This window comes from Acartia tonsa, chromosome 5 (assembly GCF_053477335.1).
Source record: "Acartia tonsa isolate MP-2025a chromosome 5, ASM5347733v1, whole genome shotgun sequence".
NCBI classification, from domain to species: domain Eukaryota; kingdom Metazoa; phylum Arthropoda; class Copepoda; order Calanoida; family Acartiidae; genus Acartia; species Acartia tonsa.
In genome coordinates this window covers 52,379,386-52,406,225 of record NC_137264.1, presented here as the reverse complement: position 1 = coordinate 52,406,225, position 26,840 = coordinate 52,379,386, and the positions used below count along the sequence as shown (strand labels likewise).

The following is a 26,840-nucleotide window of genomic DNA, read 5'->3' as shown; positions in this document are numbered from 1 at the left end:
GGTGAAGATATCTTCAACAAGAGAGACAAAAGTGGAATCTTATATTTCAAAAATCGCATCGGCGTTGAAGATATCTTCACCAAGAGAGGGGAAAGTGGAAGGGTAGATTACAGTTTTAGAGGGTCCAAACCATAATCATAGATTATATTTCTGCTTCTATAAAAATGGATTCAACTCCCTAACTGTATAAAGAGTTTCATAATTTAGCCTGTTCAGCTTATTATGAAATTTATAATATAATTTATTTTCTGTTTTACACCCGCTGAATGTTTGTTTTAATCCTAAAACACCAACCCCCTCTCTCCTATATTCCCCTGACAAATTCCGCAAAGAATATGCATAATTGTTTGTAGTGCCCTGCACTGCACACCTCCCTGACAAAATCATGTGAACGCTGCTAGCCCAAGTTGTACGTCAATAAGAATTGATTAAGTAGCGCTAACACACGAATATTCTATTCAGCATTGATGATACCCCTCGGGCCTCCCCCCATACCATTTAAAAATAAATTGTAAATAAGGGGGATGGGTAGTTTTTCGGGGGTTTTTTTGTTTATTAATCATGTTTGATTAGATTATGTTATTTTATATATTTACTAGCAGCTACGCCCATTAGAAGCCTCTAGGGGCACTAAAGGTAGGAGGGGAAAAAACGGCCTTATCCCATTTTAAATTTGAGTTTTAAAAGAGTAAATAATATTTTTTTTGGGGGGGAGGGAAGGGGGTGAATACACCCTCCCCAAAAATAGTTTAAAACATTCCAAGGACCTATAAGAAGATTAACTGTAAAGGAGAACAATATTGGTTCAGATGTTAGCGAGATCCTTCGGGACAGACAAAAAGCTTTCTACTTTATATAATAGGATTAGCCCCCCTTATTGGGTACAACAACGCCCCCCCCCCCCCTTATTTTCAATTTACTTTTTTAAAGGGAGGAAAGCTTGGTTAACAATACTTAACTTTCCACTTGTGGAAATATACCGATCAAATTTTATAAGTAAATTCTAATCAATTGATTTAAAAAGGAATATTGGTTATCGGTTTTCATGAAAGAAATTTAATGAGGGAAATAGACACAGTTGTGCCTAGTGGTTTTGTCAAAAAGGTTCGTACCAAAGTTTTTCTCGTCTACTCTTTGTCTGCTAAGATCTCGTAAACGGCTCAAGATACTGATTCTATCAATAAATTGAACGATAAACAGAATTCAATCTAAAGCTCTACTCTTGCATAAACTAGGTTATGAACCTCAATAAAAATTATGAATTTAATTTGATTTAAATTTTTATTCAGCAACCTATAGCCAGAGCCACCCTAAACCCCGTTAAGCCTAAGCTATCATTAACCACAGCAACCTTAAGCCTTACTTGGCCTAGACAGCCTCACCCAATGCCCTGTAGAAAGTGTATCAGCAACCGACCTAGCTTATTTAAGTCTCAGCAGTAGCTATATCACATTGCTGCCAACTCCTTTGATATGTCATTCAGATTAGTTAATTTTAGTCTTGTTTGATATCCATTATAAGCATTAATTTCAACTTTGTTGTAGATGAATGTAGCTAAGATACTGAAGATCTTTGTGCTCTTATTTTCCCTGGCAATGTTTGCATACCAATGCAACACCAGTCTTCAAAGGTATTCATATTTTTTTATATAAAACAAAGATGAAAGCATCCCTAAGTAACAATGGTAATTAGATTAGATTGTTATCAGTGACAAATATCTTTCATAGATGATTAAGAGCTAAATTTCAAAGAAATTGCAAAGTAAATCCAATTTATCGTCTAAAAAAAAACCTGTAACATTGATGACGAACCAACAGACTGAAGAAACAAAAGAAAAAAAGAAGAAATCTTTCTTATATTGTAGTTGTTAAAATCATGTTTAACACAAAAAAAAACATCAAATAGATGGATAAACATTTATAATGATAAACTAGCTTTGGTACTAAAAATTATTTTCTTTTACTTAATACACAGAACTTAAAAATCAAGTATAATTTTTATGATTTTTCAAAATTGATGATTTGTTCATTTCTTTAATATCATTCGTTAAAAAAGATTGTGATGCTTTAAAGTTATAAATAATTAAGAATTATTGCATTCATTAATTCTAGTTAATTTTCAGACTGATATCACCAGCCACAAATGAGATTGTAGAATTGCTTGACATATCCGAAGTTGACCTGCCTGACATCTATGTCTGTCCTGACAATCAATACAATCTAACAATGATGAGAGAATATGGTTATCATCATAGAAATGCATTGTTGTTTGGAAATAAAATTAAGGGGTATTCTTGGGGTGCCCATCTGAACAAAACTTTTGATCAAGTGCTGAGCAATGTACTTCCTGATATTTTGGCAAACAAAGATTCTAATCCTAAAATCTTCAGAGGTAAAAACTATCTAACTGAAAGAGTTTTTGTAGCTAGATATGGATACTGTATTAGAGTTAGACACTACAATTATACAAAACTCTCAATTCAAACAATGAATCAAACTAGCAAAGTTTACATACTCATTGCAGACAATCACAAACATACCTATCCAAACCCTAATTTTTCATCCAAGAGTGGTGAATTGATCTACTTGACACCTGGGGTTGAGAAATGGTTCCGCAATAGGATAACTGTGATTTCTAATGAGGATCCTCTACAAAAAGAAGAATGTAGGCATTATGGCAACTACCCAGATACATATGAAAATTGTGTTGACTTGGGCATTTCAGAGATAATGATGACCAGACTAGGTTGTAACCCCCCTTATCTATCCCCAAACAACAAATCACGGTTGGGCCCTCAGATGTCAAAACTTTATTTTAGTGTTTGGCCAAAATGACTTTGCAATTGTATCTGTAAGTACGTCTAATAACACCCTTTGCTATTTTTAAAATCCTAGAAAAATTTTTTTGCAAGAAAATTGCATAAATTCGCAACCTTTTTTAGAACCACTACATAACTCGAGTTTTAAAACTTTTTATATAAAATCCTTTTTACAAAAAATATCAATAATTACTTAAAATTAAACCTGAAAGAAAAAAAATCTCATTACACGTGTTAATTTGCATGTTTTAGGTCTTTTTTTGAGGAAAGTATAACTTCCACATTTTTGACAATAATTATATTTTTTTAACATTTCAAAGTAAAATATAATAAAACTTAAACGATTTTTCTTGAATTATCAGTTGAAAATTTCATCAAACATGCAATTTAAGTGATGAAAATTTAATAAAATCATTTTTTGAATGTTTAGAATTACCAATTTTCTACATTTAAAACAAAATGTTAACAAAATTTAAAAACATTTTAACATATAACTTCAAAAATCAATAACATTTTATAAAAAGATGTTTCAAAAAATAAATCATTAAAAGGTATTAAAATGCATTTCAAATTACTTAAAATTAAAACGAGAACATCTTTTTACAATGTATTCTGTGTAATAGAGTTTAAATGACATGATTAGTAAATGAAATATTTCCTAAACTCATTAAGCCTTTTTGTGACTATATTAAAAATAATTTATTTTGTTTTATAGTGTTTTTTTATTCAAATATTTGACAAAATTTTCCCTACGTCAATAAAATAAAGTCAGTTTTTTACTGTTCCCAGGTTTTTCTTTATAATTATAACAATTAAATATAATATAAATCTTCATTATCTTTTATTTGAATTATCATACACATTAAAATGTAAAGTATAAGCTAGAATAGCACTTTTTTTAACGAATATTTTAATGACATTATATCAAAATAATTCCTCTTAAATATCACACAACATATGATTGGGAAGTATAGCCATTTCTTGGAGGTATAATATTTACAAAAATACCATTAATTCTGTTTTTATCAGAAGTTAAAAAAATTGAACAATTCTAAAACAATGGTTGGCTGTCTAGATATTGAGTACACTAAGACTACGGCTCTGTTCTATTGAAATAACGTTGCAAAAAGAGGGGTTCTGAAAGTAATCTACCTAATTATTTTTAAAGAACCAACAAGTACTGTCAGTATCTTTTTTCTTGTAATCTAGCAGACAATCAAATCATAACACAATTTTCATGATAAAATATTCAGGTTTCTACTTCACATTTTAAAAAATATACTGATCAATAAAATGTTCAAAATTTTACTTTGTACTAATTGAAAAAATATGTTGTAATTCTTATTTTAAAGTTACATTTTTATCCCTGACAAAATCATAGACGACTTTTAAAGGCATCTTATCTAAACTTTTTGAAGAAAAACTTAAAAACGTTAATTAAGTATTAAAACTATTTTCTTCGATTTTTCTGAAGTTATTATCGCATTCTATGGGTTTTTTATTATCATTTACTTATATCGAAAGTGCCAAACATTGTACCCTAACTTATTCATTTAATAAAAAACCAAGCGTGAAATGTAATACCCAATTCATAAGTGATGATTACATCTTAACTAAGAAGTTTTTTAGAGAGATAGACTACTGGAATTCATACCTGATGAAACTAATTGATTTGGAACCAATGACAATTCAAGAAACATGTAACAACCCATGTCTAACAACCCATGTTGATGTCCAGCTTCATAGTGAGGGACCATCTGAACACCCAAAACCAACTTATGCTAGAGTCAACCTTAGCTTTAAAAAGAAAGTTGAGAAAAAATACCGAGTGATCAGCTATGATTTCTACAACTTTTTGATTGACATTGGAAGTTCTCTGGGAATGTGGCTTGGATTATCTCTGTTAAGCCTGACGGATGTAGCAATGCAGCTGGTCGAATCTGTTAGGTCATGTCTGCATTGGTTTGAAATTTAACTCAATACTTGTACCATGGTTTTTACTGGCCACTAATATTATGTATTTTTTTAAAGTTAAACACATTTTTGTTTGCTAAATTAAAAAACTATGTCAGACTTTTAATACATTTGGCAGATTTTTTTTATTGATAACACTATGTATTACATATTTTTAAAAAACCACTATTTTGAATCACTATTATTAAGATTGAAATACCTTACTGTTCTCTTAGCTAAATAGAATTATTCATACTTTGTTTTTAAAATTATTATGAAAGGCAGGCAAAAGATGGATCAACCAAAGTAATTAAAATAAAAAAAATCTTTATTTTGTAATTTATGTAACAAGAAAAATATGTTTGCATTATCCTCTTAGAAATTTTTTTTTCAATTTTTAAAAATTTGTAACCCCCCCTGACTAAACTATGAAACCTGGCCGTGGCACTTTTTTAGGTTAGGTTAGGTTATAGGCTAGGTTTTATAGTTTTGTTGGGGTGTACTCAAATTTTCTGAATTGAAAAAAAAATCCTAAGAGGAAAATACCAATATGTCTTATTTTGACAATTTTTCCCTATTTTGTAAAGTACGTTAGTTGCATATTTAAATAGAAGCTTTTCCTCATGTTTAAAAATTAATGTATCACATATATGTCATAGAAATGAGAATGAAAAAAAATTTGCAATTGTAATGAAATGGCTGATTTTATAGTAAACTAAACACTTTTTATCTTTAAGATATTACAAATGTCAAATTGTTAAAGTTTGATTATAATATTCAGTTTTTTTGCTTCACCATCCCTTTAGGGCAATTTGCTTAATAATTATTGGTTAATATTCATTTATTGTTTATATTTAGTATTTGTTAGTGTGCTTTTGAAATATAGGTGTTTTTTCTATACAATGTCATTACTACATTTTACATTTACTGTATTTTAATTTTTAACCTTCTGTTATCTCTTAAATTTTAAACATTTTATCTTAGGTCTAAACAAATATTTAGATACTTTAATACTACTTCTTTTCCAAATTTGTCTAGAAAATCTACAACTTTTAATCTTGAAAGCTATGGTATTAGATTTTTATTAAAAGTTTAAATTTAGTCTTCAGTAAGAACCACACATAAAAATATAGGTAATTACTTGAAACCACGCCAAGATATGTATAAGGCTTTCCTGAAAAGTACTATCAATTCGGACCAGTAACGTCAGAGATCTTTAGCTTGTTATAGAATTGAATGTAAATGTCGTATTCTAAAACTTTAAAACTAAAACTTAAACTTGGATCTTACACCAGATTTTCATGTTCTCTAATAAAGTAGTTGTAGCAGGCTAAAATAACAATCTGAAAACCAACCCTCCTCTCCTACTTGATGAACAGCCCGACAAATAAGTGACAGATGAAATAGCAACCTAAATTGAAGACAATTTTTCCGTTTACACATTAGACATTAGATGTAGCTTTTTCACTAAAACCAAGAATATCAAATAAGCATATATTTCATATTTAACAATATTAATGAAGCTTAAAAAGACTCATACAATTATATTTCTGTGAAATAATTCAAGTTAGTCCTTTTAAATTTTGCTTCCAGGTAAACGATATAGCAATCATTACATTAAATCATTAACAGGACGTGTAAGAGTTTTTCTCATGTTTTGTTTAGATTTCTGATGAAAAAATATTACAATTTTTTCATTTTTTGTATAGTTAAGTTAATTATCAAGATATAAAAATTTTCATTGGTGTAATATTTGTTTAAGATATTAATCATGGTCTTCTTTTCTCTGTCCTGTATGCATTTTTGGTCAATATTTTTTAGATATGGAAAAGGCCTTTGATACTGTCCTTTATTTTAGTGTAAAAATGTAATCAGTTATTGGCCTTCTAATTTGGTGCCCAAAATAAGTTCATAATTCTTTTTCTATTTGACGCAATTTAATATTAAAATTTCTATCATTAGTGCTTAGACTTTCAAAATTTTCATCTACCTAAAATCTCATTTTAAAATACATATAACTTTTTGTTATTAAAGCTGAAGGCTTCAAATTTGAGGTATTAGGTTTACTAGTGGCAGTCTTTCAGCAGTTAAAGCAGTGTATTTCTTTCAGTCTTAATTTAATTTTTCGTATTCATTCAATTCCGGTGGATAGGAACCGGTTCTCATCCATACGAAAAAACTATGTCTAGCATCGTATTATATCCAGCTTTCTACGAATATAAAAATGTACAATCATAAGATTAAAACCATTTTTTTTAGCCCGTGCCTTCGGAACCTTGGGACTAAAAACTGGTTTTAATCTTATAATTGTACGTTCTATATCCGCGGAAAGCCGTTTATAATACAATGAAAGAAATAACTATTAAAACTTGACCAAAATTTCCTGTGTCGCAGCAATATTTCTGAGCCATTAATGCCATCATGAATACAACTCCTAGTAGAAACACACCTCCCCAAAAACCAATAACACCTCCTGAAAAATAGAATTGATTTATATTCTTATAGAAAAGAAGGGCACAGAACCCCTCTCACCCTCATTATTTTGAAATAGATTGAAAATCAAGGTGGGGGGGGGGGGGGTTAGTGTGTTATTGTTTTACTTTAGGTTTGGTTAGGTTAGGTTAAATGGTTACAGGACACCGCAGAGTATTGCCACTCCATTTATTTAGGAATTAAGCGAGGAGATGTATGTGCTTGCTAGCATACCCATTAAATAGTCAAAAAGAAACTGATGTTTTAACCATTATTTGTCAATAATAAATTATATTGATTGTTACCTATTATAGCTTTAAAGTCTTTGCTTAGGAAAAATGAAGTCTCTTCTATCTCGTTTCCAGAAACTAACAACCCTAAATATAATAAAATTAAAATTATCTTCTTTATAAATTTAGTTAACTTTTTAACTTTACGTTAGAGAACAAATTTAAACAAGCCATATTTATTCAATGGAAATTTAAGTTTTTTATTTGAATAAATTTATTTTAAATTGGTGGTAAAATCTACTTAAATTGCATATTTGTAACATTCAGTTTTTCAGATTTTAAATTTTATTAATAAACAATTTTGTCAGTGACTCTGACAGACAGACTTTTGTACTGAGTTATAGAGTAACTGACTCATTAATAATAATATTACCTTTATCAGAAAGTTTGCTACATGATACAGCTGTTATTAACAAACTAGAAAGTTAAAACAAACATAACCATAAGAATTCTTTGATTTAATTTTGTGAAACTTTTCAAAAGAAGTTTGCTAGAGTAACCGTTCTCTTTGTCAGTGTGTTCGTCAGTTCGTCTGCAACACGATGGAGAAAATATACTCGGCTGAAATTTTTGATATTAAGGCTGATATTTTTAACAAGCCTTTTCTTGATCCGTTGGTCAATCAGTCATGCTGTCTCAACCATGACACTTTGGTTGAGTGTGACTTCCGAATTAGCGGGAAGTTCTCGAGATCTTGTTGACTTACAGAAAAACCCCCAATACCAGGAACCATCAAGTTTCAACAGCAGGTTTGATTATAGATTTATTGAGGCAACTATTTCAAAGTCCTGAAATTACAAAATCAATTAATTCATAATTCCAGTTTTTTATAACCACGTAATCTTAATTGCTTTTTAAAATCATTTTTCTCTACGGTTAAGAATCTTTGGAAACTTTGGCTTTAAAGGAAAATTATTTGGTTTAATAAATCATTATTAAATGCAAAAATAAAAGCACATAAAAAATTACTAAAACATAATATTAATCATAATTAAGTTTCATGCTTAGCTGGCTAAAGCCTTTTAGACTAAATATAATCGTCCTATACACCATTCCACTTAATAAAATTAACAAATTCTACCTGAAGTTCTTATGGTTTCAAATCCCTGGTATACTAGGGTCGTTCACGCACTATGAGACCAATGATAGGCCCAATTTTGTTCTCCGAAATCTTCACACACTCATATCTCATTCAAAAGTAACGAACGTGGGCGCATCAAAATATAAACAATCCATGCCGCGTCTATTACTGAAGGAAAGTCAAACAAGACGACATTTGCGCTTAATTTGGGATAATGATAAGGAATTAATTTCGATCTTGATAAACACAAAGCTTCCTCGAAAAGAGGTTAAGACACACCCCCCGTTTGAAAGTCAAATTAACTTCCTTAACGAGATTCAAGGTTTTTTTGCGCTGAGCACTAGCAACATTTCTCACTAAACTCAACTCACCATAATCACATGAGAATGGCCACATCCCGAAAAACATGACAATTTTTGCTCCTAACTAAATGAAACCCCGTGAAATGCATACACAATATTATACTCCTCACTAGGACTCATAATACCTCACATTTTAGGATAGAAGGATGGGGATTGGTTTGTACCATACAATATTCCAGGCACATGACACTCACAAGATCACATACACAAATCCTAAAATGGATAATCCTATTAATCATGATGTTGTAAATATAACAACTTATACTAAATAATAATCATTTCATAATCAATAGGTAATAAATCATTATTAATAAATCAATAAGTACCTACGAAATCAAGTTGAAATGTAAACAAATAATGGTAAATAAAACGAAATAAATCTTAGACAAGAAAATTAAGATTTATAGGTACTTAAAACTAAATTTGTTAAGCATCAAAAAGAGCAGTAAGAAAAATATTTCAAAATCCTTGGGCAGAAAGTTTTCAAACTTAATGAATAAGAACTGTAACTATCTTAATCAACAATAAAACTTTTCAATACTTAGATAATAGCAAAATAATAATAATATCTTCGTTAGAATTTTCATCGAAATTATGAAAAAAATACCAATTTTTCTTTGTAAAAAAAATATGAGACTTTAAATATGAATTTTCAATCATTCCTTGATCTGAATAAAAATGTTTTACTTGATTGAAATTCATATGTAATTTTAAAAAAATCTGCTAAAAAAATACTTGATTTTTTTTCTTAGAATAAATATCGAATCACGCAACCTCGACACATTTATTCCTTTTTGGTAAACTTTTCAGGTAAGTTTTATAATGAATCGACTTTTGAAAAGAAATTAAACTCAATAAAATTAAATTTGAGCATATGAAATAGAATAAAAATTAATCGCATTTCGGTTGATTCTTATTTTAGGCATAAAAATAGGCATATGAAAATGTGGCTTTTTTTACTAAAAAAATCTCAGTTTCCATAAAATAAGAATCAATTATTAATCATAATTTTTAATAACTGCCTGACTGATACAGCATGTTCTTCCAGGGGAGATTTAAAGGGTGAGCAAAAAAAAATGCGTACCTTTTTAAAATTGAAATTGCGCGGCTTGTGTTAATAGTAGAAAAATGTAACGCATATCATTAGAACCGTTAGGAAGTCTATTTTTTGGAAATATAAAAACGATTCCTATGCTACGTATAGTTTAGGAGCTATGTGGTAAAATGTCCCAACTGGCTTAAAACTTGACTTGCGAGTAAATCATTAAAGATTAAATTAAAGGGTATGCAAATAAAAATATGTACCTTTTTAAAGTTGAGATTGCACGGCTTGTGTTAATAGTAGAAAAACGTTATGCATATCGTTAGAACCACTATGAATTCTATTTTTTGGAAATATGAGAACCATTACTGTGCATCTTGTAGTTTAGGAGCTACGTAGAAGAATGTCCCAACTGAATTAAAACTTGACTTGAGAGTAAATCATTAAAGAGAAAAAAAGTGTGTGCAAAAATGCGGACATTTTTAAAATTCAAACTGCTCGGCTTGTGTGAATAGTAGAAAAATGCTATGTATATCGTTAGAACCGTCATAAGCTCTATTTTTTGGAAATATAAGTACGATTTTTGTGCTATTTTTAGTTTAGGAGCTGTATTGATAAATGTGAGAAAAGTGGAAAAATTTAATCTTTAATGATTTACTCGCAAGTCAAGTTTTTAATTCAGTGGGCACATTCTACCACATAGCTCATAAACTATACATAGCACAGGAATCGTTTTTATATTTCCAAAAAATATACTTCATAGTGGTTCTAATGGTATGCATAACGTTTTTCTACTATTAACACAAGCTGAGCAATTAGAATTTTAAAAATGTACATATTTTTATTTGCATACCCTTTAATTTAATCTTTAATGATTTACTCGCAAGTCAAGTTTTAAGCCAGTTGGGACATTTTACCACATAGCTCCTAAACTATACGTAGCATAGGAATCGTTTTTATATTTCCAAAAAATAGACTTCCTAACGGTTCTAACGATATGCATTACATTTTTCTACTATTAACACAAGCCGCGCAATTTCAATTTTAAAAAGGTACGCATTTTTTTTTGCTCACCCTTTATCTGTCAGCCTGAACAAGACTCTTGCAGTCTTTCTCCCATCCTCAATCCTCGTCACACGGCCCATCCGCAAACATCTCATCAGCGGATTGGTACTCATAACCAGCACTATATCTCCGTCAGCTAGCGGCTCCGCCATCTCATCTTTCCACTTGGACATCCTTAATATCTTCGGCAAAATCTCCTGGCGGTAGGAAGTCCAAAACTGGGCAGACAAATCTTCTAACAACTTCAACCTGGAGGAAATTTGGTCCTCAGGTTTCATCGCCACATTGCACAACGGCTGGCGGTCTACATTTCCCAGCAGCTGGCCAGGGGTAATCAGCCGCCAATTCTCCACGTCGTTCACAGCTTCTATCGTCAACAGTCTGCTATTCATTAACTTGCTAACCTCTGCCAACAGCACCAGGAGCTCATTAAAATTAACAGAACTATTCACCAACTTCTTGGACAGCAATCTCTTGGTTAATCCCACCATTTTCTCAGCTTGCCCAATAAAATGGTGGGCTCGGGCCGGGATCTGGGACCAAGAAAACTCTACCTGGCTGCCCAACTTCTGCTCTAAAACCTTGCGAGCAGCGGATAATTGTGTGCCCATGTCACTTACTATAACCTTCGGCAGACAATGAACAGCCTCCAACTTGCGCAGGGACAACAGGATACTGCTGGTATCATACTTCTCCAAGGCGTCCAGCCATAGCGCCCCTGAGAACCTGCGGACCCATAAGGTCAACTTGCACAGCTTCAAATGGCCTGCTCGGAACCAACTTGTCAGGTAACACATCCTTCATGGTAGTACGACATTCCTTGGCCCTCTCAACACTGCAGGGCCAACACTTCTTCACCTCCATGATGGACAACCTCCTTGCCTTCACAATCCAGCACCAACGGCGGCTCTCAGCTAAAGTTCCACGGACACCAGAATGAAGCTCAACATGCGCCTCTCTCATAACGATAGAAGCTAACCAATTACCAGGCTCCAAAATTACTAAACCTGGCATGTCTTCAAAAAGCATTTTACGGCCACCCGTAATGGCGTCAATGACGGGCTCGCCACGACCAACCATTTTTAGGATTTTCATCTCCCTGGTCACATAATTACCTCCGGGACCAATGACAGGCCAGGTCAATGATACTTCATGCACTAACGGATTCAATGACGAATAATTGCCTTTAGCGTCATTTATCCACTCATCCTGTTGGCTACGTGACACAATGAAAAGTTCCGCCGCCGCCATAAAATTGTACAAAGACAGCTTGTACACAGAATCTGCGGCTGCTACATGACTACCAGCGGCTGTAGTCTTGCCTTCTTGTCTGCTCTTTAGCTTCTTCAACCAGGTGTTCGATACTTGCAGGACAGCTGCCATAATACGTTTGGCTTGTCCAAATGATCTCCTGTGCTTAAACCTAAAGACATCTTCAGCGGCTTCTCCGGTAACTTTCATTGAACATAACTTAACCATTTTGGTATTCAACTCCTCCGGTGGTAAATCCTGCTTGACTTGCTCGGCAGTTTTCACCGGCCACGCACTTTCATCCTGGCGCAACCATTCTGGGCCCAATCTGTACCTGGAACCTGGACCTAAATCTGATACCTTGCAGGTGCTTCTGGTGCCCAAATCTGCAACATTGTGTGTCCCAGGGACCCACCTCCAGTCATCCTTGTTGGTTGCAGATTGGATTTCTCCAATGCGATGAGAATTAAATGTGTTCAACATGGCACTGTTGGAAACAATTTGTGATAAAACACACGATGAATCAGTAAAGTACATCACTCTGATAACATCAAAGGGCAGGGCATCTCTGATGGACTTTGACAACCTGGTGGACATCTGGCAACCCATCAATTCAAGGCGTGGAATTGATTCAGTCTTGACCGGCGCAACTCTTGACTTGGTGGCTAGCAGGAACGTTTCAAACCCTTGCCTAGTTGGCCACCTCAAATATGCCATACATGCATAGGCCTCTGATGACCCATCCGAAAACATCATCAAGGATGGAAGGCCAGTTGGTTCCTCCGGGACCACACAACGGTCAAACTCCAATTTAGCGACCTCAGCTCTGTCCTCCAGCGACTTAACAAGTTCATCCCGTAGACTTTTTGGAATGAAATCTTGCCAGCCCAAATTCAGCAAACATGGTTTCCGCAGGACAAGTTTAATTCTCAACAGGATAGGGCTGCAAAGCCCGAGCGGGTCGAAGGTCTGGGCGGCGAACCTGTGGACCATCTTCTTTGTCAGATTCTCGTCCAAGGCGTCCTGGAGGTTGTACAAATCAGCATCCTCTTTCACCTTCTTCCCCTTGACTTTACCATCTTGGTTGACTCTCGTGGCGATGGATAACACATCAGTGGCTGGCTTCCATATCAGCCCAAGAACCTTGGTTGGCTGGCAATCATCACCAGAATAAATGACTTGTTTGAAGGAAAAACTACCTTTGCTGATAATTCTGTCGGCTTCTTTCATCATTTCCTTGGCTTCTGGCACAGATCCTGCTCCCGAAATAACATCATCTATGAAGCTGTGCTTCTCAAGCTTGACTGCAACTGGAATCTGAGGTAACTTGAAGTCTTCCTCGGGGTAGGTAGGTATTTCTGGCTCCTTCCATAGTTCAGGTTTTGCAACAATATCACTACCATTTATCTGTCCCTCTCCATACATCTCCTTGACTTCTGCTTCACTCTTTCCGCCGAACAGGCGGGACGTCAACTTCAGGGCTGTAACTGCCAGATTTCCCGCAGCCAACTCGCCAAAATTCACCACTTTAGTCAGGTAAATTTCAAGTGGACCGTCTGGCGTCGGGGAAAATAAAACTCTCTTCATCTGGCTGTCGAACTCTGTGGCCAGGATGGAGTTATAAAACTTGGAAATGTCCGCGGTTAAACCAACCTTATAACCGCGGAAAAGCAACAAATGATAAAAAATCTTCTGCATTGGCGGCGGACCTCCCAGCATTATGTGATTAAAACTGGTGCCCTTGAACGTCAGAGAACTATTTGCACACAATCTCATGGGTGTGGAACTTGAATCCTCCTTGAAAGCAACCACTATTGATGAACAAGACTTGGGCCCTTCATACTTCAATTCTTCAGGCGTTGCTTTTTGAAACATGCCTCTGGAGATGGCGTCATTGAATACCTGCACATACATATCATAGGTACCTTCCTTGACCATCTTGGCACGATCCTTTTCAGCAATTTTGCGGGCTAAACTCTCATTGTAGGGCAAAGTGTGAGGATCTTCAATGTAAGCATATTGACCTGTCCACTTGTTGGATTGCAAGTCTAGTGTTAAACCTGCCTCAATTATTCTCTGCCTCTCACGCTGGTCCCAGGTAGTGCCGTCGGCCATAGCCTTGCACTCTTGACAGGCAGTACATCCTGGACAAAGTGCCTGTGGCTGTACGCCAAACAATTCAGACGTCAAAAAGTCTGGCAAGGTGCCTCCACTGACACTGACAGCCTTATATGCCGACTTTTGGTCTCCAGCTCCACCGTCAGCACTTGTACAGATAAAACCACTACCAAAAATGGTTCGCCACAACATAGACTGGCCCACTTTCTGGTAGGTTGATGGAAACACGTCAGGATGTGTATTTCCAATGATGATATCTAAGCCTCCACTAATATATGTAAATCTTTCTGGCGGCATCTTAAATATTTCGGCGGCAGTTTCGGGGTGGACCGAGCGCATCTTGTTGGCCACGCCGAGGGTATGCATGACAGCTGCCTCAAACTCCCTCAAATTACCGTCCCTATCCTTCAGATAAAACACAACATTGCGGCAGGAAGTCTCACTGCTGTCAGCTACAGAAATAGTTGTATATCTGCCGGTAGATTTCAGCTTCAACTTGTTGGATAACTTCTCAGACACAAGTGGCAAATTTGCACCAGAGTCAAACATGACAGTGGCGTGGCAGGTGCCGCCGCCAGGTGCTACAACAGGAACTAACTGAAGTAAGAAGGTACAGGGGCTGGGTGCAGAACTTGACTTGTATACTGTATTCACACCAGCACTAGCCTCATGGATCAACCGGCTATGATATCTGTCGCAATTATTGGTGCCACAAACACCAAGCTTATCCGATTTATTACACTTGTCAGCAGCATGGCCATCACACAGGCAGAGTTCACACAACTTTTTCTGCTGGACAACTTTCTTTTGGTCAACCACATCCATCTTCTTAAACGTGAGGCAACGGAAAATCGGGTGTTTCTCCTTGCAGCTTTCAACAGGACATGTACTGTTCCACTTGGAAGCCTTGTCCTTTCCAGCCTTTCCATTCTTATTGTCGCGGCGCGGCGGCAGCTCTGTCACGATTTCTCTTGCCGGCGCTAGTGTCATAGGACATATCACCGGCCAACATTGCTCCCCTGGTCCTCTCCAGCAGTTCTACAATCTTCTGGATGTTTGGTTGGTTCATGCTACCTAGCTCCATCATAATTTTCTCTCTCAGGCCATCTGGGCACTTGTCTTTGAAAATATGAATAAGAGTTAGGTGGTGGTAATCCTTAGCTGCAGAACCAACGATGGCTTCTACTTCCTGCATCGTGCTCCTGAAGGTAGCAATTGCACTAACCACGTCCACAGGTTTCATCTTGTTCAGCTTAGTTAAAATCTTCATGAACCGGCGAGTGTTTGATAAAAACATCTGATTGAGAAACAACCATTGTTCATTATGATCTCTAATCGCTGACACTTGCTTGCGTAGCTCCGGGTTGGTTATCACCTTCTCCATACACAACATCAGACTTAACCTCTGGTCAGAAAATCCGTAACCAGCGCATAGATCTTTAAAGACCTGTTTAAAGTTGGAGTAATCCGTGTCAGTACCGTCAAACGATGGCAACAAACTGTTGTCCCAGCGCCCATACTGCGGGTTGGAACTCCAAATATCCACAGCAGACATACTTCTGGAGAGCATGGCAGGTGTTCCACTCTCATCCAAGTTAGATGAACGACGTTCCATCTCTCTAAGCCTTCGGTACATATCACATACTTCTTGGCGCAACTCCATGGAAATTTTAAGCACTCCCATGTCCATCTTAACCTTCTCAATGACGTCGAGGTTCCTGGCGACAGTGCTTGACCTCGCGTCGTCTGAATCATTGTCAAGCCAGTACAGAATTTTTGTACACTGCTCCAACGACGCATAAACTTTATCTGCAACAGTTTTCTGTTCACTAGCTTCATCCAAATCACGCTTGAACTCGCACAACTCACTAGTCTCCAAGGCAGGTTTTAGACTTTTTATTAGGTCAGATTGGTCCTTGACCTCACTAAAAATGTCACGAATTGATTTTAAATTCACATTTTCACATGAACTAAAACTTTGGCAGGCTTTTAGATTGTCATAAAACACTTTTAACTGTTCGTCAAACACTTCTAGCCTTTCACTGCCAATAGCAATAGCTCGCTCAATTTTCTGCTTTTTGGTTAGTGGCATATTGATTCACTAGGTACTTATTTCACAGAAAAAATTGTCACAGTATATTGCATCAATAATCACTGGATGCTATTGATCTCTTGAAGAATGCTAACGCCTATTCTTCAGATACTTTGAAATTGTCTCAACCATGACACTTTGGTTGAGTGTGACTTCCGAATTAGCGGGAAGTTCTCGAGATCTTGTTGACTTACAGACAAACCCCCAATACCAGGAACCATCAAGTTTCAACAGCAGGTTTGATTATAGATTTATTGAGGCAACTATTTCAAAGTCCTGAAATTACAAAATCAATTAATTCATAATTCCAGTTTTTTATAACCACGTAATCTTAATTGCTTTTTAAAATCATTTTTCTCTACGGTTAAGAATCTTTGGAAACTTTGGCTTTAAAGGAAAATTATTTGGTTTAATAAATCATTATTAAATGCAAAAATAAAAGCACATAAATAATTACTAAAACATAATATTAATCATAATTAAGTTTCATGCTTAGCTGGCTAAAGCCTTTTAGACTAAATATAATCGTCCTATACACCATTCCACTTAATAAAATTAACAAATTCTACCTGAAGTTCTTATGGTTTCAAATCCCTGGTATACTAGGGTCGTTCACGCACTATGAGACCAATGATAGGCCCAATTTTGTTCTCCGAAATCTTCACACACTCATATCTCATTCAAAAGTAACGAACGTGGGCGCATCAAAATATAAACAATCCATGCCGCGTCTATTACTGAAGGAAAGTCAAACAAGACGACATTTGCGCTTAATTTGGGATAATGATAAGGAATTAATTTCGATCTTGATAAACACAAAGCTTCCTCGAAAAGAGGTTAAGACACACCCCCCGTTTGAAAGTCAAATTAACTTCCTTAACGAGATTCAAGGTTTTTTTGCGCTGAGCACTAGCAACATTTCTCACTAAACTCAACTCACCATAATCACATGAGAATGGCCACATCCCGAAAAACATGACAATTTTTGCTCCTAACTAAATGAAACCCCGTGAAATGCATACACAATATTATACTCCTCACTAGGACTCATAATACCTCACATTTTAGGATAGAAGGATGGGGATTGGTTTGTACCATACAATATTCCAGGCACATGACACTCACAAGATCACATACACAAATCCTAAAATGGATAATCCTATTAATCATGATGTTGTAAATATAACAACTTATACTAAATAATAATCATTTCATAATCAATAGGTAATAAATCATTATTAATAAATCAATAAGTACCTACAAAATCAAGTTGAAATGTAAACAAATAATGGTAAATAAAACGAAATAAATCTTAGACAAGAAAATTAAGATTTATAGGTACTTAAAACTAAATTTGTTAAGCATCAAAAAGAGCAGTAAGAAAAATATTTCAAAATCCTTGGGCAGAAAGTTTTCAAACTTAATGAATAAGAACTGTAACTATCTTAATCAACAATAAAACTTTTCAATACTTAGATAATAGCAAAATAATAATAATATCTTCGTTAGAATTTTCATCGAAATTATGAAAAAAATACCAATTTTTCTTTGTAAAAAAAATATGAGACTTTAAATATGAATTTTCAATCATTCCTTGATCTGAATAAAAATGTTTTACTTGATTGAAATTCATATGTAATTTTAAAAAAATCTGCTAAAAAAATACTTGATTTTTTTTCTTAGAATAAATATCGAATCACGCAACCTCGACACATTTATTCCTTTTTGGTAAACTTTTCAGGTAAGTTTTATAATGAATCGACTTTTGAAAAGAAATTAAACTCAATAAAATTAAATTTGAGCATATGAAATAGAATAAAAATTAATCGCATTTCGGTTGATTCTTATTTTAGGCATAAAAATAGGCATATGAAAATGTGGCTTTTTTTACTAAAAAAATCTCAGTTTCCATAAAATAAGAATCAATTATTAATCATAATTTTTAATAACTGCCTGACTGATACAGCATGTTCTTCCAGGGGAGATTTATCTGTCAGCCTGAACAAGACTCTTGCAGTCTTTCTCCCATCCTCAATCCTCGTCACACGGCCCATCCGCAAACATCTCATCAGCGGATTGGTACTCATAACCAGCACTATATCTCCGTCAGCTAGCGGCTCCGCCATCTCATCTTTCCACTTGGACATCCTTAATATCTTCGGCAAAATCTCCTGGCGGTAGGAAGTCCAAAACTGGGCAGACAAATCTTCTAACAACTTCAACCTGGAGGAAATTTGGTCCTCAGGTTTCATCGCCACATTGCACAACGGCTGGCGGTCTACATTTCCCAGCAGCTGGCCAGGGGTAATCAGCCGCCAATTCTCCACGTCGTTCACAGCTTCTATCGTCAACAGTCTGCTATTCATTAACTTGCTAACCTCTGCCAACAGCACCAGGAGCTCATTAAAATTAACAGAACTATTCACCAACTTCTTGGACAGCAATCTCTTGGTTAATCCCACCATTTTCTCAGCTTGCCCAATAAAATGGTGGGCTCGGGCCGGGATCTGGGACCAAGAAAACTCTACCTGGCTGCCCAACTTCTGCTCTAAAACCTTGCGAGCAGCGGATAATTGTGTGCCCATGTCACTTACTATAACCTTCGGCAGACAATGAACAGCCTCCAACTTGCGCAGGGACAACAGGATACTGCTGGTATCATACTTCTCCAAGGCGTCCAGCCATAGCGCCCCTGAGAACCTGCGGACCCATAAGGTCAACTTGCACAGCTTCAAATGGCCTGCTCGGAACCAACTTGTCAGGTAACACATCCTTCATGGTAGTACGACATTCCTTGGCCCTCTCAACACTGCAGGGCCAACACTTCTTCACCTCCATGATGGACAACCTCCTTGCCTTCACAATCCAGCACCAACGGCGGCTCTCAGCTAAAGTTCCACGGACACCAGAATGAAGCTCAACATGCGCCTCTCTCATAACGATAGAAGCTAACCAATTACCAGGCTCCAAAATTACTAAACCTGGCATGTCTTCAAAAAGCATTTTACGGCCACCCGTAATGGCGTCAATGACGGGCTCGCCACGACCAACCATTTTTAGGATTTTCATCTCCCTGGTCACATAATTACCTCCGGGACCAATGACAGGCCAGGTCAATGATACTTCATGCACTAACGGATTCAATGACGAATAATTGCCTTTAGCGTCATTTATCCACTCATCCTGTTGGCTACGTGACACAATGAAAAGTTCCGCCGCCGCCATAAAATTGTACAAAGACGGCTTGTACACAGAATCTGCGGCTGCTACATGACTACCAGCGGCTGTAGTCTTGCCTTCTTGTCTGCTCTTTAGCTTCTTCAACCAGGTGTTTGATACTTGCAGGACAGCTGCCATAATACGTTTGGCTTGTCCAAATGATCTCCTGTGCTTAAACCTAAAGACATCTTCAGCGGCTTCTCCGGTAACTTTCATTGAACATAACTTAACCATTTTGGTATTCAACTCCTCCGGTGGTAAATCCTGCTTGACTTGCTCGGCAGTTTTCACCGGCCACGCACTTTCATCCTGGCGCAACCATTCTGGGCCCAATCTGTACCTGGAACCTGGACCTAAATCTGATACCTTGCAGGTGCTTCTGGTGCCCAAATCTGCAACATTGTGTGTCCCAGGGACCCACCTCCAGTCATCCTTGTTGGTTGCAGATTGGATTTCTCCAATGCGATGAGAATTAAATGTGTTCAACATGGCACTGTTGGAAACAATTTGTGATAAAACACACGATGAATCAGTAAAGTACATCACTCTGATAACATCAAAGGGCAGGGCATCTCTGATGGACTTTGACAACCTGGTGGACATCTGGCAACCCATCAATTCAAGGCGTGGAATTGATTCAGTCTTGACCGGCGCAACTCTTGACTTGGTGGCTAGCAGGAACGTTTCAAACCCTTGCCTAGTTGGCCACCTCAAATATGCCATACATGCATAGGCCTCTGATGACCCATCCGAAAACATCATCAAGGATGGAAGGCCAGTTGGTTCCTCCGGGACCACACAACGGTCAAACTCCAATTTAGCGACCTCAGCTCTGTCCTCCAGCGACTTAACAAGTTCATCCCGTAGACTTTTTGGAATGAAATCTTGCCAGCCCAAATTCAGCAAACATGGTTTCCGCAGGACAAGTTTAATTCTCAACAGGATAGGGCTGCAAAGCCCGAGCGGGTCGAAGGTCTGGGCGGCGAACCTGTGGACCATCTTCTTTGTCAGATTCTCGTCCAAGGCGTCCTGGAGGTTGTACAAATCAGCATCCTCTTTCACCTTCTTCCCCTTGACTTTACCATCTTGGTTGACTCTCGTGGCGATGGATAACACATCAGTGGCTGGCTTCCATATCAGCCCAAGAACCTTGGTTGGCTGGCAATCATCACCAGAATAAATGACTTGTTTGAAGGAAAAACTACCTTTGCTGATAATTCTGTCGGCTTCTTTCATCATTTCCTTGGCTTCTGGCACAGATCCTGCTCCCGAAATAACATCATCTATGAAGCTGTGCTTCTCAAGCTTGACTGCAACTGGAATCTGAGGTAACTTGAAGTCTTCCTCGGGGTAGGTAGGTATTTCTGGCTCCTTCCATAGTTCAGGTTTTGCAACAATATCACTACCATTTATCTGTCCCTCTCCATACATCTCCTTGACTTCTGCTTCATTCTTTCCGCCGAACAGGCAGGACGTCAACTTCAGGGCTGTAACTGCCAGATTTCCCGCAGCCAACTCGCCAAAATTCACCACTTTAGTCAGGTAAATTTCAAGTGGACCGTCTGGCGTCGGGGAAAATAAAACTCTCTTCATCTGGCTGTCGAACTCTGTGGCCAGGATGGAGTTATAAAACTTGGAAATGTCCGCGGTTAAACCAACCTTATAACCGCGGAAAAGCAACAAATGATAAAAAATCTTCTGCATTGGCGGCGGACCTCCCAGCATTATATGATTAAAACTGGTGCCCTTGAACGTCAGAGAACTATTTGCACACAATCTCATGGGTGTGGAACTTGAATCCTCCTTGAAAGCAACCACTATTGATGAACAAGACTTGGGCCCTTCATACTTCAATTCTTCAGGCGTTGCTTTTTGAAACACGCCTCTGGAGATGGCGTCATTGAATACCTGCACATACATATCATAGGTACCTTCCTTGACCATCTTGGCACGATCCTTTTCAGCAATTTTGCGGGCTAAACTCTCATTGTAGGGCAAAGTGTGAGGATCTTCAATGTAAGCATATTGACCTGTCCACTTGTTGGATTGCAAGTCTAGTGTTAAACCTGCCTAAATTATTCTCTGCCTCTCACGCTGGTCCCAGGTAGTGCCGTCGGCCATAGCCTTGCACTCTTGACAGGCAGTACATCCTGGACAAAGTGCCTGTGGCTGTACGCCAAACGATTCAGACGTCAAAAAGTCTGGCAAGGTGCCTCCACTGACACTGACAGCCTTATATGCCGACTTTTGGTCTCCAGCTCCACCGTCAGCACTTGTACAGATAAAACCACTACCAAAAATGGTTCGCCACAACATAGACTGGCCCACTTTCTGGTAGGTTGATGGAAACACGTCAGGATGTGTATTTCCAATGATGATATCTAAGCCTCCACTAATATATGTAAATCTTTCTGGCGGCATCTTAAATATTTCGGCGGCAGTTTCGGGGTGGACCGAGCGCATCTCGTTGGCCCCGCCGAGGGTAGGCATGACAGCTGCCTCAAACTCCCTCAAATTACCGTCCCTATCCTTCAGATAAAACACAACATTGCGGCAGGAAGTCTCACTGCCGTCAGCTACAGAAATAGTTGTATATCTGCCGGTAGATTTCAGCTTCAACTTGTTGGATAACTTCTCAGACACAAGTGGCAAATTTGCACCAGAGTCAAACATGACAGTGGCGTGGCAGGTGCCGCCGCCAGGTGCTACAACAGGAACTAACTGAAGTAAGAAGGTACAGGGGCTGGGTGCAGAACTTGACTTGTATACTGTATTCACACCAGCACTAGCCTCATGGATCAACCGGCTATGATATCTGTCGCAATTATTGGTGCCACAAACACCAAGCTTATCCGATTTATTACACTTGTCAGCAGCATGGCCATCACACAGGCAGAGTTCACACAACTTTTTCTGCTGGACAACTTTCTTTCGGTCAACCACATCCATCTTCTTAAACGTGAGGCAACGGAAAATCGGGTGTTTCTCCTTGCAGCTTTCAACAGGACATGTACTGTTCCACTTGGAAGCCTTGTCCTTTCCATTCTTATTGTCGCTGCGGCCAGATACTTGCGCGGCGGCAGCTCTGTCACGATTTCTCTTGCCGGCGCTAGTGTCATAGGACATATCACCGGCCAACATTGCTCCCCTGGTCCTCTCCAGCAGTTCTACAATCTTCTGGATGTTTGGTTGGTTCATGCTACCTAGCTCCATCATAATTTTCTCTCTCAGGCCATCTGGGCACTTGTCTTTGAAAATATGAATAAGAGTTAGGTGGTGGTAATCCTTAGCTGCAGAACCAACGATGGCTTCTACTTCCTGCATCGTGCTCTTGAAGGTAGCAATTGCACTAACCACGTCCACAGGTTTCATCTTGTTCAGCTTAGTTAAAATCTTCATGAACCGGCGAGTGTTTGATAAAAACATCTGATCGAGAAACAACCATTGTTCATTATGATCTCTAATCGCTGACACTTGCTTGCGTAGCTCCGGGTTGGTTATCACCTTCTCCATACACAACATCAGACTTAACCTCTGGTCAGAAAATCCGTAACCAGCGCATAGATCTTTAAAGACCTGTTTAAAGTTGGAGTAATCCGTGTCAGTACCGTCAAACGATGGCAACAAACTGTTGTCCCAGCGCCCATACTGCGGGTTGGAACTCCGAATATCCACGGCAGACATACTTCTGGAGAGCATGGCAGGTGTTCCACTCTCATCCAAGTTAGATGAACGACGTTCCATCTCTCTAAGCCTTCGGTACATATCACGTACTTCTTGGCGCAACTCCATGGAAATTTTAAGCACTCCCATGTCCATCTTAACCTTCTCAATGACGTCGAGGTTCCTGGCGACAGTGCTTGACCTCGCGTCGTCTGAATCATTGTCAAGCCAGTACAGAATTTTTGTACACTGCTCCAACGACGCATAAACTTTATCTGCAACAGTTTTCTGTTCACTAGCTTCATCCAAATCACGCTTGAACTCGCGCAACTCACTAGTCTCCAAGGCAGGTTTTAGACTTTTTATTAGGTCAGATTGGTCCTTGACCTCACTAAAAATGTCACGAATTGATTTTAAATTCACATTTTCACATGAACTAAAACTTTGGCAGGCTTTTAGATTGTCATAAAACACTTTTAACTGTTCGTCAAACACTTCTAGCCTTTCACTGCCAATAGCGATAGCTCGCTCAATTTTCTGCTTTTTGGTTAGTGGCATATTGATTCACTAGGTACTTATTTCACAGAAAAAATTGTCACAGTATATTGCATCAATAATCACTGGATGCTATTGATCTCTTGAAGAATGCTAACGCCTATTCTTCAGATACTTTGAAATTGTCTCAACCATGACACTTTGGTTGAGTGTGACTTCCGAATTAGCGGGAAGTTCTCGAGATCTTGTTGACTTACAGACAAACCCCCAATACCAGGAACCATCAAGTTTCAACAGCAGGTTTGATTATAGATTTATTGAGGCAACTATTTCAAAGTCCTGAAATTACAAAATCAATTAATTCATAATTCCAGTTTTTTATAACCACGTAATCTTAATTGCTTTTTAAAATCATTTTTCTCTACGGTTAAGAATCTTTGGAAACTTTGGCTTTAAAGGAAAATTATTTGGTTTAATAAATCATTATTAAATGCAAAAATAAAAGCACATAAAAAATTACTAAAACATAATATTAATCATAATTAAGTTTCATGCTTAGCTGGCTAAAGCCTTTTAGACTAAATATAATCGTCCTATACACCATTCCACTTAATAAAATTAACAAATTCTACCTGAAGTTCTTATGGTTTCAAATCCCTGGTATACTAGGGTCGTTCACGCACTATGAGACCAATGATAGGCCCAATTTTGTTCTCCGAAATCTTCACACACTCATATCTCATTCAAAAGTAACGAACGTGGGCACATCAAAATATAAACAATCCATGCCGCGTCTATTACTGAAGGAAAGTCAAACAAGACGACATTTGCGCTTAATTTGGGATAATGATAAGGAATTAATTTCGATCTTGATAAACACAAAGCTTCCTCGAAAAGAGGTTAAGACACATGCATAGTGGGACATAGAAATTCGAGTGACTATTATCACAGTTAAAATTGTAATAAATTTTATTAGCTTAGCATTTATCATCTACCTTATAATTTACTTGAACCGTCAATTTCTCTACAATTCTCTTAATGCATTAAATCTACGTTTTCTCTGCTATTATTATAGATAGATGCCTAAATTTTGATTTAAAGATTCTGTTCATCAACACGGTTTTCTATTCTGTAACTCACTTTGTCTGTTTGTCTATCAATTACTCTCTTACAACTATTTATATTTATGAGCTTCGCTACTAATGGATGTTGTCAAACTTTTTTCTTAAATAAGATAAGAATATTAAATAAGACTATTGATAGAATCCTCCTACCTGTTTAATACTGAAACATAAATTACATTGGCTGCAGAATTTAAACCGAGATCCAACATTTTTAAATACCCTGAAAATAAGGAAAATCATCGTAAAGCTTTTTTTCATAAGTTTAAATTTGTTGTCACATATTTTTAACAGTTAAGTATAAGTATCTATGAAAGATGGTTAGTTACTGTATATTTGTTTAAAATATGGGTACACCTCTAGGGAAGATAGAGCTACATTGATATATAGTTTCTATAGTTTTATCTTTGGTATCCTATTATTGACTAAAGAGTATGCTTTACAAAACATTCCTTATGCACAAAAGGACTTTCTCAAAAATACATATTTAGTATGATAATTCCCAATCTTTTCACAGTTATTTCTTTCATCGTATTATAAACCGCTTTCCGCGGATATAGAATAAACACTTATAAGATTAAAACTAGTTTTTTTTAGCACCGAGATGCCGAAGGCACGGGCTAAAAAAACTGGTTTTAATCTTATCATTGTACATTTCTATATTCATAGAAAGCTGGATATAATACGATACTAGACATAGTTTTTTCGTATAGATGAGAACCGGTTCCTATCCACCGGATTCGAATGAATACGAGAAATGATAATAACAGATATACAATTGAACGCTTTTTAAAAATGTTTTGAATATGCAAATATATTTTCATGTTAAGGGTATTTTTTCTCAGTCTAAAATAGTATAAATTTAGTTTGGAAATTATCTATAAAGGAAAGATTTATTAATCCACCAGTATGAGAGATTCTAAGTAACAAAAGCCAGCTTGCTAGTATATGATGTTATAAGGTAGTTGATCCATAATTTCCATGGATAATTTGATATTGATGTACTTTCTTTTCCGCATAACGAATCACTACATCACAGGCTGTCTTTCAAATCCACTAGAGGCTTCTAAAGGCACTTTCAATTATAGTTTTAAAAAGAAGGACAATTTTTTTTTTTTTTTGGGGGGGGGTTATAGTTTTTTAGGGTCGATTTTTCTAGATAGAGTGATGGTACCTTTGCCTAAAAGAGTTATAAGCTTACCAAAGATCTACTAGACGCTACATTGTATAGGAGAACCATATCAGTTCAACAGTTAGCTAGATCCTTTGGTACACGTAGACAGACAGACACACACACCCAGATAGACATCTTATTATTAATCTTATAAAAAGATTGTGTCTTTTTGCTACTACAAAACACTCTACAGGATTAACTGAATATTGATTACCCATTTTTTCCCCTAATTTCCGAAGTTAGTCGACAGATAACCCAACTATTGCAAAATCTATTTTCAGCTACTCCGGTCAAAGGAATAAGCGATATAATGTATAAAATATTTAAACATTATACATTTAAATATTAATTTTTGAAAGAAGGTGTATCAACTTTTTTTTTTATAGCTAGCCGGTTCTTTTAGTAAGTAGTAGATGTAAAATTTTTCATAGAATTCAGATATGCAATCGGTTTTTTTGTAGACCTCTTATTTTTTAAGTAATTTAAGTTTTTTTAAAAAAAGATTAAGTCGATTTTAAGGTACTAAAACGCAACAAAAAAAAAGGAAGAAAATGTCCATTATGTACAAAAATAGTAAGATCTTTAATTTGACACCTTACTTTTTGAATTTTGTCAGGTAATTAT

At 36.7% G+C, this 26,840-nt stretch overlaps 1 long non-coding RNA gene across 1 annotated transcript; it reads right to left on the bottom strand.

Moving 5' to 3' along the window:
- Positions 1–6,251: 6,251 nt before the first annotated feature.
- On the bottom strand, positions 6,252–25,299 carry LOC145320382 (uncharacterized). Its single transcript, XR_013880180.1, has 5 exons — positions 25,196–25,299; positions 7,907–7,950; positions 7,549–7,620; positions 7,159–7,244; positions 6,252–6,566 (listed from the first exon to the last, which is right to left on the bottom strand). It is a non-coding gene; the product is annotated as an uncharacterized LOC145320382 (long non-coding RNA).
- Positions 25,300–26,840: the final 1,541 nt, after the last annotated feature.